At 34.7% G+C, this 15,923-nt stretch overlaps 1 protein-coding gene and 1 long non-coding RNA gene across 2 annotated transcripts in view; both read left to right on the top strand.

The window, feature by feature from the left end:
• The window catches only part of maml2 (mastermind like transcriptional coactivator 2), a 100,414-nt gene that overhangs the window by 34,726 nt on the left and 49,765 nt on the right, over positions 1–15,923 (top strand). The gene's annotated exons all lie outside the window — the stretch shown is intronic.
• On the top strand, positions 12,034–13,008 carry LOC141284720 (uncharacterized). The gene is made up of 3 exons (XR_012338478.1): positions 12,034–12,139; positions 12,773–12,821; positions 12,924–13,008. It is a non-coding gene; the product is annotated as an uncharacterized lncRNA (long non-coding RNA).

The raw sequence follows: 15,923 nt of genomic DNA on the forward strand, positions 1-15,923 counted from the left end.
CTAAAAAATTTACAATTTATATACTTTTTAACCTCAAACACTCATCTTGTCTAGCTCTGCATGAACTCTGTGTATTCCAGTTCAAGACAGTTAGGGTACATCGAAAAACTCCCATCTCATTTTCTCCTCCAACTTCAAAATCGTCCCACGTCGCTGTTTTACATTTTTACGTAAAGGGTGTTTGACCTCCTTTGCATGTTCACTTTGTTAACACTGGGTCGGTACTTCTGCAGCGACGTATGATTTTGAAGTTGGATGATAAAATGAGATGGGAGTTTTTAGACATACCCTAAGTGTATTAAACTGTACTAGAGCATTTGGCTAGATAAGACCCTTCTTCCTCGGCTAGGATCATTTAGAGCCCTTTGAAGCTGCATTTAAACTGCACTTTTGAAGTTCAAAATCGGGGGCACCATAGAAGTCCATTATATGAAGAGAAATCCTGAAATGTTTCCTCAAAATACATAATTTCTTTACAACTAAAGAAAGAAGGACATAAATATCTTGAATGAAATGGGGGTAAGTTCATTATCTGTAAATTTTAGTTCTGAAAGTGAACTACTCCTTTAAGTTCTGTGGAGGAGAAACAATATTTTGAATTTGGACTGCAGTACCCAATTTAACCCCTAATTGCATGAATGTTTCCGCCAATCATTATTACATATTCGGGCCTTTAGTGACCCGGACCTATATATCCAGCACGGATGGATCTCTAGCTTATGCAATAGCAAAAAACTCTCTTGATATTTTAAGAATAATTACAGAAGAATAAAATAAAGCATATTTCGTTACCTCCTATTTTCTCCTTTTTTTTTTATCCTCGGAACACGCTTCCACGGTACATTCAGCATCTGGCTCATATTCGCGATCTCAAACATATTCTCAAAACTATTGTTTTCAAATGACTTCAAAGTCAATATTTTGATTGCTGGCAGCTAATTCACCACATCCACCATCAAATAACAGTGACATTTATATTTTATTGCATACGGTAATTGCTGTGCAGTAAAGCCATTCAAACCAGTTTAATTTTTCGGATGATATTCTTTTGTTTTATGCCTGCCATAGTTTTGAGTGAAACATCATGTCATTATTGTCTATCAAACAGTGCCACCTCGAGGAATAAAGAAATTGCATGTATTTAGTCATCAGATATTTACATATTTTTGCACACTAAAAATATACTTACACTATTAAACACCTCGGGTCTCTAGCGACCCTATACACTTTTTACAAAAAATTTATCATATATATATAATATATATAATTTTTTTTTTTTTTTTTTCTTGTTGTATTGTTTATAATGAATAGATTGAGTAATACTAAGAAAGTTGATGTCAAACTTGAAAAAATGAAGGAGGTAGAGGGTAGTGAATGAAGCCCCGGGTCGCTAAAGACCCGAGGTATGCAGTTAAGGGTTAGTATAGTTTTTGAACATTTTTTGTTAATAACACACATTTAAATGTGTAAACATTGCATTCATTTTACAAACAAGCATATTCTTTTAAAGATTATTATTTTTGTAATGTGCGTTCTTCAAAAGTACACTCAAGAGAGAAAGTTACACGATATGTAATTACAGTGTCAAGTTGTTAAAGTACAGTTAAGCCACATTGTTTAGAAGGTAATTCAAAAGAGATTCAAACTCTAGAGAATCTGGTTAACAACATCAAGGTTGTGGGTGCAGTTCCCAGGGAATGCATGGTGTGAACTCATAAAATGTGTGCCTTGAATACTATTTAAATTACTTGGCCAGAAGCAAATGCCAAGTGCATAAAATTTACCACACATTAATAAAGACAAGCTTACAACATTGATAGTTTTCAAGAGGAGCAGTATTTTTAAAAGGGGTCATGGAATGCATTTTCAGATTGTTTCTTGAGCTTTGTTTCCACCAAAGAATATCCAAGATTTGTAAAAATGATAATATTCATTCTCTATGAAAAATGCTCAGTTTTAGGAGGGAATTACCTCTTGCAGAAAATCAAAATCAAATTGCCGTTACTGTAATTGGATAACCTCACGACACCATATTCATGCCCTCCTTTACATCTGTTGGAGGGCTGTGCAGCGTCTTTACGTTTACATCCACTGACAGAACAATGTCCGAGTTTTATCTTAATACATATGATGGTGTCGCATGTTAAGAGGAAGTTATGAGGGGAAATTATGACACTATTCTCCCGATTTCAAATAATCGCATTTCAGAAAGGTGGAAAATAATTCATATTTTAAACTGGGGAATTGGTTTTCAGTTTTATTGCAAACTAACCTTGTGTAAATTATTGCTGCAACCAACGATTATTTTTTCGATTAATCGATTAATTGGCTTAAATCCCTTTTTTTTTTTTTTTTTTTAGAAATAATTTTATTTAAATTTTTAATATATTTGACTTTATCTATAATTGCAAAGCTGAATTTTCAGCAGCCTTTAACCCAGTCTTCAGTGTAACATGATTTTTAGGAAATCATGCAATTCTTTCTTTCTTTCTTTCTTTCTTTCTTTCTTTCTTTCTTTCTTTCTTTCTTTCTTTCTTTCTTTCTTTCTTTCTTTCTTTCTTTCTTTCTTTCTTTAAATTATGACACTATTCTCCCGATTTCAAATAATCGCATTTCAGAAAGGTGGAAAATAATTCATATTTTAAACTAGGGAATTGGTTTTCAGTTTTATTGCAAACTAACCTTGTGTAAATTATTGCTGCAACTAACGATTATTTTGATAATCGATTAGTTGGTCGATTATTTTTTCGATTAATCGATTAATTGGCTTAAATCCCTTTTTTTTTTTTTTTTTTTTTACAAAAATCACAATATTCCACATCCTGCCCAATGTCATTCACACAAACGTGTCAACTGAATATTATGAAAACAGTGCTTAATTTATTAGACCACCGGTCGTAATAAAGAGAAAAGACAAATATCTCATAGAAAAACACTAAAAAGCACTTGACTATTCATAGAAACCCTGCAATAATTACAGCATTAGAAATAGCCTACTGTTACTAAAAAGCAATAACCAATGCAGAAAGCTAAAAAATGGTTTTGGTAATCACCAATACTGTTAGTTTGGAACAGCAGTGGCACAAACCTTACATAATTTGTTAAACACCTTACAAAAATGTGTTTTATTCAATTTGTTAAGCACTGTGTAAAGTGAACAAAATATAAATCTCTACATTAAAATGGAAAAGAATAGTCTAATACAGATAAGAAAGACAAATAAAAACAAACTCAGTGCTAACCAACAGGTGAGAAGAATGTTCTGCGGGAACACGCATTCGCTTTGCTTGAAGTCACGTTTACTGTCATAACTTTATATAAAAGGCGGCTATGAAGCGTCTGATATTTATATATCAGATAATTACACGCTGTTATCCCTTTACAGTTCCTACTCTCCATACATATGTGCACTAGATGTTGTCTTTTAAACCTAAATTTAACATTCAACGACAGATATTTCAGCACAATGTTTTTGCGCTGAGTATTAATTGTCTCCCTTTTTGTGTCCGACACGCTCATTCAGCAAACATTTAACCTTAACACGAACTGTCAGAATGGACTTTTATGCAAAAATGGAAATGCTTGTGTGAATTTGTGACATTTACAGATAAGGATATGACCGTAAACTGAAAGTTTTCGTGCTGAGGATGCAAACGAATCTGTCAAAGTGTCTCACAGGTTGCTTTTTACGCTAATAGCTTAAGTTTAAAATACAGAATTCTCCTGTTTTGGGCCGCTTGGATCACGTAACTCTCCTGCAGCATCTCATTCTGTTTCCCCTACTATTTTTAGATGCATTTTGTCCATAGAAATGCGTCATTCAGTGCTGTAATTTGACATGACACTCTGAAGTTGCACATGCACTGTAGGCAGACCCGATTAATCCATAATGAGAATCGTTGTCGATGATTTTCATTATCGATAATAATCACTTTTATCTATTAGTTGTTGCAGCCCTAGTGTAAATATCAAGAATATTTTAAACAACAACAGTACTTTTTAAGAGATTTATCCTCTTTGAATTGTGTGAACATTTGCACAAGTTTCAATTGTAAACACATGGAGCTTAGGATGCATAAAGCCCTATATTTTTTGGTGTCATCCAATCCGTCCTGTGCTAAATTCTCACACTTGCTGTCAAAAGAAAGAGGTTTTGGCTGTGTGACAGCACCAGAAACCCAACAATTTGCTAGCCACAACAATGGCGGGTCACAACCACTGAATCACTCCGAGCGCACTATCACTCCGAGCGCAGCTCAGTAAATGGCCGCTTGTTGATAGATGGTGAGGTTAGAACTTGTTTTGTATGCGTGCCTCTATTTTCCCATGTTCTTGGCTGCGGACCTCAGCCTGGGTTTGTGCGTGCGGCTGCCAATATTGGTCTACAGGCCTTAGTCGGAATGTCAGAAGTGTGTGGGAGTTGAGTGGAGTTCAGTTCCTACTGCGTTCCCTCTCTCTGCGCATTGTGAAATCATCTCATAATGTGCTCCTTTGTTGGGGTTCTTAGCCCATATGCGGTGCACTGAAGGATTTGTTGTGCGGTCCTAAAGTCAGTCAACTGCTTGAATGTTGTTTGAAATAGTTGGGAGCGAAGCCAGACCGTACAGTGAGCTGAGTTCATGTAAACTTCAGCATTATGACAGTAAGCATTTTTTAGTCGTGAAAGCAAGAAAAGCTCAGGAGAGGGTTTTATGGCTGAGATCCGCACGAGGTGACTCAGGAGAGGAGTGCGTTCCAAAAATAGCTTGTACTATTTCTCAATTTCCAGGCTTTACGCATTCAATGCACAAACTTGTCTGTCGTTCTCCTGTCGGTTATGAAAAGATGTTTTGTTGAACAAGTGATCTTGTTCGATTTGGAGACATAAACAATAGTGTCTGAGCCTAGAATTAACCCCTGCGTCCCATGTTCCCACGGGAGATTAACTGCATACTGATTTGAAAGAAGCGTTCAGGGATGCATTATGGGAACTTCAGGCACTTTGAGCTGAATCATAATACAACAGATCCAAAGTTCAAATATTTACCCACACATTTTGATTACAAGCTTCCGGAACTATTTGAAATAGTAACTATTTGGATTTTTAAATGATTGCATTTATTTTATTTAAGATGATTGTTTTTCTGCCTTTATAAAACAAATCTTTCTTTTTAAAGTTGAAATGTATGACACTGAAATAATAGGAAAAACACAAATATATAAGTATTGTGATGCTTAGATTACAAATATCAAACCAAGTGTAATTTGTTTCAAAGAAAGGTTTAGGAGAAAATTTTATTTATCTATTTATTTTTTAAATTTTGTGTTTGTTATACATTATTGGAACATTTTAGCCATGTGATTTTGTGTTATACACATACATACACAACTATTTGAAAACCTGGAATCTGAGGGTGCAAAAAAATCTAAATATTGAGAAAATTAGCTTAAAGGTTTTCCAAATGAAGTTCTTAGCAATGCATATTACTAATCAAAAATTAAGTTTGGATATATTTATGGTAGGAAATTTACAAAATATATTCATGGAACATGATCCTTAATTAATATTCTAAGAATTTTTGGCCTAAACGAAAAAATTATATTTTATATATATTTTGACCCATACAGTATATTACAGTATACCTGTGCTACTTATGACTATACATATAATGTTCACCAAGGCTGCATTATTTGATGTCAAAAATACAGTCAATACAGTAATATTTAGAAATAATTTTATTTAAATTTTTAATATATTTAACTTTATCTATAATTGCAAAGCTGAATTTTCAGCAGCCTTTAACCCAGTCTTCAGTGTCACATGATTTTTAGGAAATCATGCAATTCTTTCTTTCTTTCTTTCTTTCTTTCTTTCTTTCTTTCTTTCTTTCTTTCTTTCTTTCTTTCTTTCTTTCTTTCTTTCTTTCTTTTTCTTTTTCCTCCTCTTCTTCTTTTTTAATTAATGATGAGCAGAATATATATATATATATATATATATATATATATACATACATACATACATACATGTATGTTAATGCACATTATGCATATTACAAAGGCAGGTTTGCTTAATGAGATTTAGTGAAGTGCATCTTTTGTCCTGCACTTTGTACAGCCTTTGTGGCTCGTTTGAGATCAGCTATGCATCATTTTTTTTCTAGTGGTTTTTGACTGCATTCACATGGGGGAAGCTGGTCCTGGATCAGCACAACAGAAAAAAACTCAATCAGGATTTTCCCCACACAAATCCTGCTGGGCCAAGCTATATGCCTGAAATCATTTAGTGGTCAATAGCATGGCTTATCTGAGCCACATGAGGCAGCTGCGCTGTAGAGGGAGAGCCAGATGTTGAGATGGAGAGAGAGAGAGAGAGGGAGAGCAGGAAACAGCTCGGCATGCCACAGGAGTTGTCTTTGAAAACAGGAAGGCAACTTGTTCCCTGCTTATAGGCCGTTTCCTGTGGCAAGGGACTGGGGGGCTGACTGTGGGCTTTGACATTTTACTAAGAAGGTGCATAACTGGAAATGACCATTTATGGGTAAAAGAGGAAGCTGGACTGGCCACTTGGCAGCTTTTGCCCCAATACCACTTTTTCATCAAGTAGCTGTTTTTTTTCTTCTTTACACAGTCATTGCAGGTTTTGAATAAATCACTGTGTGTATGTATATATACACTGCCATTCAAAAGTTTGGGATAAGACGATTTTTAATTATTATTTTTTAAGTATTTTCTGCTCATCAAGGCTGTGTTTATTTGATAAAAATACAGAAATATTATTGCAATTTGAAATCGTGGCTTTCTATTTTAATATGCTTTAAAAAAAATAATTTATTCCTGTGATGCAATGCTAAATTTTCAGTATCATTACTCCAGTCTTCAGTGTCACTTGATCCTTCAGAAATCGTTCTAATATGCTGATTTATTATTAATGTTGGAAACAGTTAAAAGCTTAAAAATTATTTTGGAACCTGTGATACTTTTTCAGGATTCTTTGATAAATAAAATGTTAAAAAGAACAGCATTTATTTAAGATAGAAATATTTTCTAACAATGTACACTTCTGTTCAAAAGTTTGTGATCAGTAAATTTTTATTCTTTCTTTTTTTGAAAGAAATAAATACTTTATTCAGCAAGGATATGTTAAATTAATTTAAAGAGATAGCAGAGAATTAAATTAAAATATTTATATTTTAATAAATGCTGTTCTTTTTAACTTTTTATTAATGAAAGTGTCCTGAAAAAAATATTTGGCAGCATATTAGAATGATTTCTGACACTTAAGACTGGAGTTATGGCTAATGAAAATTCAGCTTTGCATCATAGGAATAAATTATATTTTAAAGTATATTAAAAAAGAAACCATTATTTTACATTGTAAGAACATTTTGCAATATCACTGTTTTTTTTTTCTGTATTTTTTAACAAGTAAATGCAGCCTTGATGAGCATAAGAGACTTATTTAAAGAAAACATTACTGATAAAGTCTTACTGAAATCAGTTTTTTAAACAGCAGTGTATAAAACATATCACATTTAATTCAGTGTGTTACATGCCATCTCCTTTTCATTATTTGTGAAATGTACAATTTCTGAATGAAAATCGTGTCTCCCATAAACAATAGAAAACAAGTGTGACTCAGGTTTCCACTTTTTAAGGCCACTGTGTTTCAGGGCTAAAGATCTGGGACAAATAACTGCACCTCTTCTGTGCTAGTAATTTACAGCTCTGCGGTGCAACTTAGAGCCTGGTCAGCAGTAGATTTGGTTTATCATCAAATTCTCACTATTGAAAGACTGAACCCAGCTGTTCCCGCAGCTTAACAGACTGACCTCTGCTGGCATGGCATGAGCCGAGGCTTTGAGCTTCAGTAGAGTAATCTGTTATACTTCCTATCAGGGTGCAGCTTAAAATATGATTTTCATTTCCCCTCCTACACACCCAGACTGCCTCATCTAGCAGATTCTTTCTTCTCCTGTCTCCCATCTCGGCTCCTCTGCACACGGCTCGGTTACCAGAAGCCAAGCCAAGCGTCAGTACTAATATTACTCATATTTAGGGTTGGGGATTCGGACAGACCCTTCACTCTGAGGAAAAAAAAAAATATTTAAGCTGTCACTGGGATTGTGCCCTTTCATTAGGTGCACCTTTGTACTTTATTTACCCCTAAAGGGTGCATTTTAATACCTTAAATGTATATATTTGTACCTAAAGTATACCACCCCAGTTTTTATATTGTTTTCCTGAGAGTGTTAATATTAGACTTTGTGCTCAAGACATGATTGATACCTTCATTTAGGCAGCTTAACATTATTTTGCTTGATTTTTGTCTATTGGATGATATAAAAAATTCAATAAACTTATATTAATGTTTTAGGGTCCATAAAGAGTGATGGACCGATTTATTTTATACTGTTAATATCTGATGTTTGGCCAATTTGAAATTGTCAGCATCAAAGTGAATTTTGTGTTAAATTTCAGAAAATTTAAAGACGATAATAACGCTAATTGTATAATACATTGTATTTATAAAGTCGCTTTTAGACATATAATATGGCTCAAATTGAAAATAAAAAATTGTGAAGCAGGAAACAATTTACTGCATTAGTAATAATAGTTATTAATAGAAATGTAATAGAAAGACTAAAGAAATGTCAAAAATAGCAAACGCAACTTTAGAAATTTCAGCTTTATTTTTAAAAGATAGCTTAAAAAAATAAAGAACACATTGAAAAAATGTCTTTTCACGGAAAACAATTCCAAAACACCCTTTTGGAACCTTTATTTTTAAGAGTGTACATTTCTCTTAATTGCGAGATGTAACAACAGAATTGGGAAATACAAATAGTACTTAATAGACAACCAATGCAAATCAGCTAAATAAAATATAAAAAGCTGAATATAAAAAAAATATATAAATAAAGTTATTGTGACTTTTTATCCAAAAAAAAGGAGGTCTCACAATTGTGATATATAAACTTGCAATTGCGAGTTATATAGTCAGAATTATAAAACGGTTAGTTCCATTCCTCAATTCTGATTGGTCAGCAGCTGTGTCGTATTCATGATACGGCACTGCTATGACCGCTTCACTCAACGGTTTTGTGTATCATTGAACCCCCTTAGCAACCACCCTTAGCAACGTAAACACAGCTGCAGCAGTTAGGGACTACTTTTTACAGCGGAAGGCAGTTAATGATTTTATTTTATGAAAACGTACAACTTAATATATATACATTAATATATATTTTTGATTTTAATATTTTTATTGTGTGGTAACCGTTTTATAAAAGCAATAAGGTGCGAGAGGCCGTGCTGTATCGTGAATAAATCACGGCTGAAGGGGTTGCCTAACAACGCCCTTCAGCCGTGATTTATTCACGATACAGCACGGCCTCTCGTACCTTATTGCTTAATTGTGAGATACATAAACTTGCAATTCTGAGAAATTAAGTCAGAATTGTGTGCTGTAAACTTGCAGATGTGAGTTAAAAAGTCCGAAATGCGAGACAAACTGACAGATTGTGACTTTTTTCTTAAAATTGCGAGTTTACATTTTGCAGATCTGACTTTATAACACCCAATTGCTCATAAAAATAAAGGTTCTTTATTGGCATCGATGGCTCCATGAAGAACCTTGAACATCCATGGAACCTTTCGAATGCAGAAAAGTTTCGTAAGATTTATAGAAATGGTTCTTCTATGGCATCACTGCAAAATTACCCTTTTGGAACCTTTATTTTTACGAGTTTACATTTCTCTGAATTTACTTACATACTAGATACCTGTGTTGGCATCAGCCATTAAAAAAAAAAAAAAAAAAAACTCCAGTAAATAACAAACCTAGCAACCACCTTAACAACCTTAGTATCATTTCAGGAACTTTTGCAAAGGCAAATCATGACTAAATGCACACAGCAGTACTGTATCTGCACTTCCTAGTAGGCAGACCCACGTCTGATGTGGTTTTCACACATTTGTCAGAAGCATCTCTGTGCTGGTTAAAAAGAGCGAAACAAGACTGTAGAAGAGATTAAACTCTTTTCTCAAGCCTGCTGAGGTGCGTTCAGGCAAATGAGCTTCGGTGTCGGAGCTGACACTAAATTAAACCTTTTCAGCCCGAGTGGAAGGATGCTGTGTCTGCCTGACAGATCGCTGCAAGAGCATCAGTCGAGAAGAGCTCAGAGAGCTAGTGGGAGGTCTTTCTCTCGACGTTTCTTTCCTAATCCGGTTCGCAAAGTGAGCGAGAAAGAAGGGCCAGGTTGGGTTTTGGAAAATGGTGGCTGTTGTGTGTGATAGAAACAATGAAATTAAACACCCAACTAGCACACAAGGGCAGGAAATGCCCACTGAACCTGGAGAACAGAGGTCTTTTGTAGCAGCCATTCTGAAGGAGATACCATAGGGCCTTTGTTCAGCACAGCTCAGTCAAGCAGCCTATAACCACCCCCACCTCCCCGCCAGCATTTTCCAGCCAGTGGAGCAACACATTGCCTATATTTCACATTAGTTCATCTCTTTTAACAAAGACACAAAGCTATCATTAGGAGATTTAAGCACTTATTGATTTTTCACTTGTATGATTTAGGTAACATGGCTGAAATAATGATAACGCTCAATTTCAAAGCCGTAGTAGGGATGCCAGCATTTTTAGATATTTCTAAATCTATATTTCCTATTTTTTATTTAGTTAGTTATTTTGTGCTTAATGAAGAAAAGACTTATTAGAAGAACAAATTCAAAAAGAGAAGAACAAATAATAAAAAAACACTTACTGAATGGCATAAAAGTGTATATTTGGTTAAAATTATATTCAACACATTTTGTTCACTAAATCAGTCATGTGAAGTGACGAACAAAGTCACGTGATGCAGTAGAACAAAAAGCATAACTGGAAATGATATCATAGAAGACCTCTGCACACCCTTGTGACTGTGTGTCAAGGTCAACAAGTCTTTTAAAATATCATAATATACAGTATATTTTTTTATGACAATGAAAGTTTAGTTAAATTTGCTAAATGCCATATGTCTAAAACATAAACAAGGCATAACATATGTGAATTTATGATTTAAAATATATTTTTACCCTAAATATATATTTAAAAAGTTAAAAATAGCAGTTAAGATGTGTAAATTCACAAACGTTTTTACTGTTTACCTGATGGTTACACCACTTGAATTTTACAAAAATTTTAATTTTTAAAATTTTACAAAAGATTGTCTATATTTGCGTATATATAATATATATAAATCTGAATATCCAAATAGAATTACATTTTAATCCCAAGACTTTTTTTTTTTTTGTATATGTTGTATATGTTTATTTACTGATTGCTTGCAGAAATGCTGAAATGATTGTTGTTTTGAACATGTTATATCAAGTGACACTGGTGACCTGGTGCTTGGATGTGTGTTTCAGTGCTGGAGGGATTTTACATTGACTGTCCTTAGAGTTGAAGGTGAAGTAAAGATTGAGGGTGACAACGGTGTCATATCCGGGGCATGCTAAAAAAATAATAAAAAAGCAGTACTGATATGGTCATTGAATGTGACGGACTGTCATGCCTAGTTTGATAGACTTCTTTGTGACTATAGTGTGTGTGTGTGTGTGTGTGTGTGTGTGTGTGTGTGTGTGGTTTTTGGGAGGCTGGTGCCATGACATTGTCTTGCTGTGGGGTCTCGACATATTAATGTTTGTGTGCATCTCTTGGTGGCTCTCAGAGAGCACCTGAGGTCACCCACTTCCTTTGTGTACCACAATTTTGCATTATAAATTTACTTTCAGTAATTGCCATACATTAAGCTCAGATCTCAGCCTGCTATGCTCTATGAATAAACTAGTTTAATTATGCATAGCGTCGCTGTCGGGCGGAAACCTCGTATGTCCAAATTTAGTTAATTTCATATTTTTTCACAAATCGATGCTATTGGTCTGTCCCCACGTGGGTCTGTTATTTTTACAAATTATTAACCAATCTAAGGTGTTGAAAATAGCTTGAGAGCAAAACTCTTAACTCCATTGGACACTTCAACTGTCTGAGAATCCTCGTAACTCCACCTCTTCTTCACTTCGTGGGCGGCAGAAACTTCGCAGCATTTTGTCTCCTCAGCCCTCAAGATTGAACGTCTCCTGAAATCCTCGTCGAGCAACGTCCTCTGAGGTAAATGTTTGAGGTAAATTATATTATATATAACAGTTTTATCTCGATCTTGAAGCAATGGTAGTGCTAAGGTGTAATGCATCGTTTCTGAGGATGCTAGATTTTTCTTTCAGCTAGGTCTACCATTGGACGGTAACGTTAGCTATCTTGTTGATTGAAATCTTACATGGTTTTGTTTCTGACGAGAATAATGAATTTAATGCACACAAAATGCCTGCCGTTGACTTACTTAGTCACTATGCATTGGTTTTGTCGTCATGTTTGGTGAGATAGCTAACCTGATTTTCGTGGGGCTTTAAAGAAAGAAAAAAATCGCAACCCCCCGCTAGTTCTGCCGCTCGTCTGAGGAACAACATAATTTAATGTAACTTACTATGTCAGGATTGTAGTTTACAATGTTAAGGCACGCCGTCATGTTAAACAAGTAACCTAGTTGCCTTTGTCATCATGTTCATCACAATCTGTATTGTAAAAGCGCTAACGTTATATAAATAAAGGTGACATGACTTTAAGCAAGCTAGCTGGCTTCTTGCCTCGTTATCATACGTAAACATGCCGTATAACTTAGGGAAATGATCATTTGACCTTTATTCATTTTTTTTTTTTTTTGCAACCATGTTTGTGTCCTTAAAGGAACTCTGTCAGATGGTGACCCAACTGTCCACGATATCAGAGCCATCAGGTAATTACCAATGTAAATCTTATGCATGACATTATGATGTTGCAAATTATTTTATGAAATCTTACAGTGATTATGATGTTGTGTTATATTTTGTGCTATTAGGTACAACAACAATGGAATGATGGACTTCAAAATCAACCACTCTGATGACTGGCATCCACATCCAAGTCACCAACTCCGAAACTCCACCTCAGACAGCCATACAGTCACCCCACTCTATTTAGACCGCCTGAAGATCAAAGAGCTGAAATTCAAACACCTCCAAGACCTGAAGGAAGTCATCCCAAAGGATTTTCACAGCTTTTACAACAATTTGCTTCATTAGCTTAGAAACTTGATAATAAACTTGGTGATTTTCTTTCTTCTGCTGAACACAAAGGAAGATATTTTGAAGAATGTCAGTAACCAGTTAACTGGACCCACTGACTTTCATAGTATTTTTTTTTCATTATTCTAAATATCTTCCTTTGTGTTCAGCAGAAGAAAGAAACTCTTGAAAACAACTTGAGGGTGAATATATGACAGAATTTTCATTTTGAAGTGAACTATCCCTTAACACAGTCAATGTAACAACACACACAGAGCACAGATACAGGCACACAGACAAGGGCTCACCCTACTCATAAACACAAATACACTCAGTAATGGGCTTAGTAAAGCAAGCCTTGTCTGCGTGCATGCATCTGTGAGGCTATGTGCGTGTTGTTACATTGCCGTCATATTGACTGTTAATCTGTTAAACTATGATATCAGTTAAGATATCAGATATTTTTATAGTTTTGATATCAGATATCAATAATATTTATTATTTATGTATTTATGTAATATCTACTTTTTACTAGGCTTATTAATAGACTTATACATGTGCATTGAAGTTTTTAAATGTATCTGATATAATACTTGAATTAAATTGAATGGTTTGGATACCACCATTAAATTATTGTTTTTATCATTATTTATTGACTTCGCTTTTATTTTTATTATTATTTTACTGTTCAGCTGTTTGGCCTACTTCTAGACTATGCCTCTCTTGGCACTGTGCATGTAAAATAGTAGCAAGTTTTTATTTATGGGAGAAAAAGGGCTGTCTAATGGCGCCAAGTAAGCCTATCTTTGGATAACTCTTGTCTGTTTTTTAAACAATAACGAGTGAAAATAGTTTGTTTAGATACATTTGAGTAGGCCTGTTTTGTTAAAAATCGATAGCTGTAATGCTTACGTGCAGAATGAAGCCTGTGAGCCATGAAGGTAAGTTTGCATGCAGATTAGGATAATTTCTGTCTATTAGACAGCCTAGTCACCTCATCGTTTTTTGTATTTCATTACTTATAGCTCTTAAACCTTTAAAATAGAGTTTAGGAAGATGTATGTTACCACAGTTATTAATTTTTGTAACTACTGAAGCCTTTTCTCGTCAAAAGGCTCAACGCGACCGCCGATTTTGCGTGCAGATTAATTTCCGCCTATTAGCCTGTTTAACGTTTTATTTTGGTATTGCATTACTCATAGCTCTTAAACGTGTAAAATAGAGTTTAGGAATATGTATGTAACCACAATCATTAGCTTTGAATAGCTCTTAAAGCCTTATCTCTTGTCAAAAGGCTCAACGCGACCGCAGACTTTGATAAACACAGCTGACAGCGACGTCTGTGTCCGTTCCATTCTAATCAATGACAGCGTAACCGCGTATCTCCCTGCTTTCAAGGCATAAATCTCGTATCTCCATTTAAACATGATTATGGGGAAATGTTTTGTTAATGTTGGTACACAACAGTATATGATAGCAATATAAGGTATAATACCAACTTAAACGATACAATGTTTAATAACTCAAAAAATATGCAGTTTTTTTTATTTCCTGAAAAATATTGGTTTTGGAGATACGAGGATTCCGCCCGACAGCGACGATAGATAAGTTTCCAACAATTAAAAAACAAAATGAAGTCACGGATGGATTTATGGGAATACACATTTTCAGTATTATACTTTGCAATTGTGACTGTATTTCTCACAACTGCTTCATTTCTTATATTTGCAAAAGTATTTCTCGTTTTTCAGACCTCATATTTCGCAATCAAGACCCAGTTTAAGTTGCAGTTGTGGAATGTTACGCCACAAATTGAAGAAATAAGAAAAGTGGGGGCTTCAAGAAATTGGCCTTGTTGGACAATAATCCATCATTTTTCATAATGTTGTGAAATACTGTGTGAGGCATCAAAATCAGCCGTTCAAAACACAACAAAAAAGGAAATCAAAGAACATTTAGCACACACACACACAAATCCCACCCGATCTCATCCTGAAAACATACCTGTGGGAACTTTTTTCGCAAGATGCAAATTACTTACCAATAAGTACATACCACTGCAGTTTCCAACAGAAATGAACAATAGAGATAGTAAAACAGTGAGCACTTGTAATCGTTTTTGTACACAGTTATGATTAAGCTTTGTATGTTTCGCCTTCTAAGCTTAACAATCTTGCTTGATAGTTAGCCGGCATGGAATTGGACTTAGGATGCAGAATCCTTGGGTACAAATCCTGTGAAAAACATGACTCGAAATGAAAGTGCTGAAAGATGAGAGATTAAAATACAAGCCAAAATGGCGTTTTTACGCCACTATTATGTCATACTATAGGTTTAGGTGTAGTGCTGGTATGTTATTTTAAAACGTCACAGAGCATTAGAGTTATAGAGCCACTCAACAGACATTTCAAGTCAGAACTGTCAGTCTTAAGTAGCATGGGTATATTTGTAGTAGTAGTCAAAATACTTTGTATGGGTCAAAATTATCAACCTTTCTTTTATGCAAAAAAATCTATTAGGATATTAAAGTGCCCCTATTATGCCATTTTAAAGGTAGTTAATATTGTTGTATTATTCTCTTAAAACAGGTTTACATGTATGCAAGTTCAAAAAACACTTTAGTTTTCTCCAAAATTAGATTTAATTTTACCCCGTTTCTAAATGATTCGTAAACGACTCGTTTGAAGCAGTTCAAAGAATCAGTTTCTCTTAACCCCTCCTTTCCTTGAGCCCTCACTGCTGTGATTGGTCAGATGTCCTTTTAGATTGGTGCAGTCCTGCATGATTGGTCTACC

The sequence above is a fragment of the Garra rufa genome, chromosome 14, assembly GCF_049309525.1.
Source record: "Garra rufa chromosome 14, GarRuf1.0, whole genome shotgun sequence".
Classification (NCBI taxonomy): Eukaryota; Metazoa; Chordata; class Actinopteri; order Cypriniformes; family Cyprinidae; genus Garra; species Garra rufa.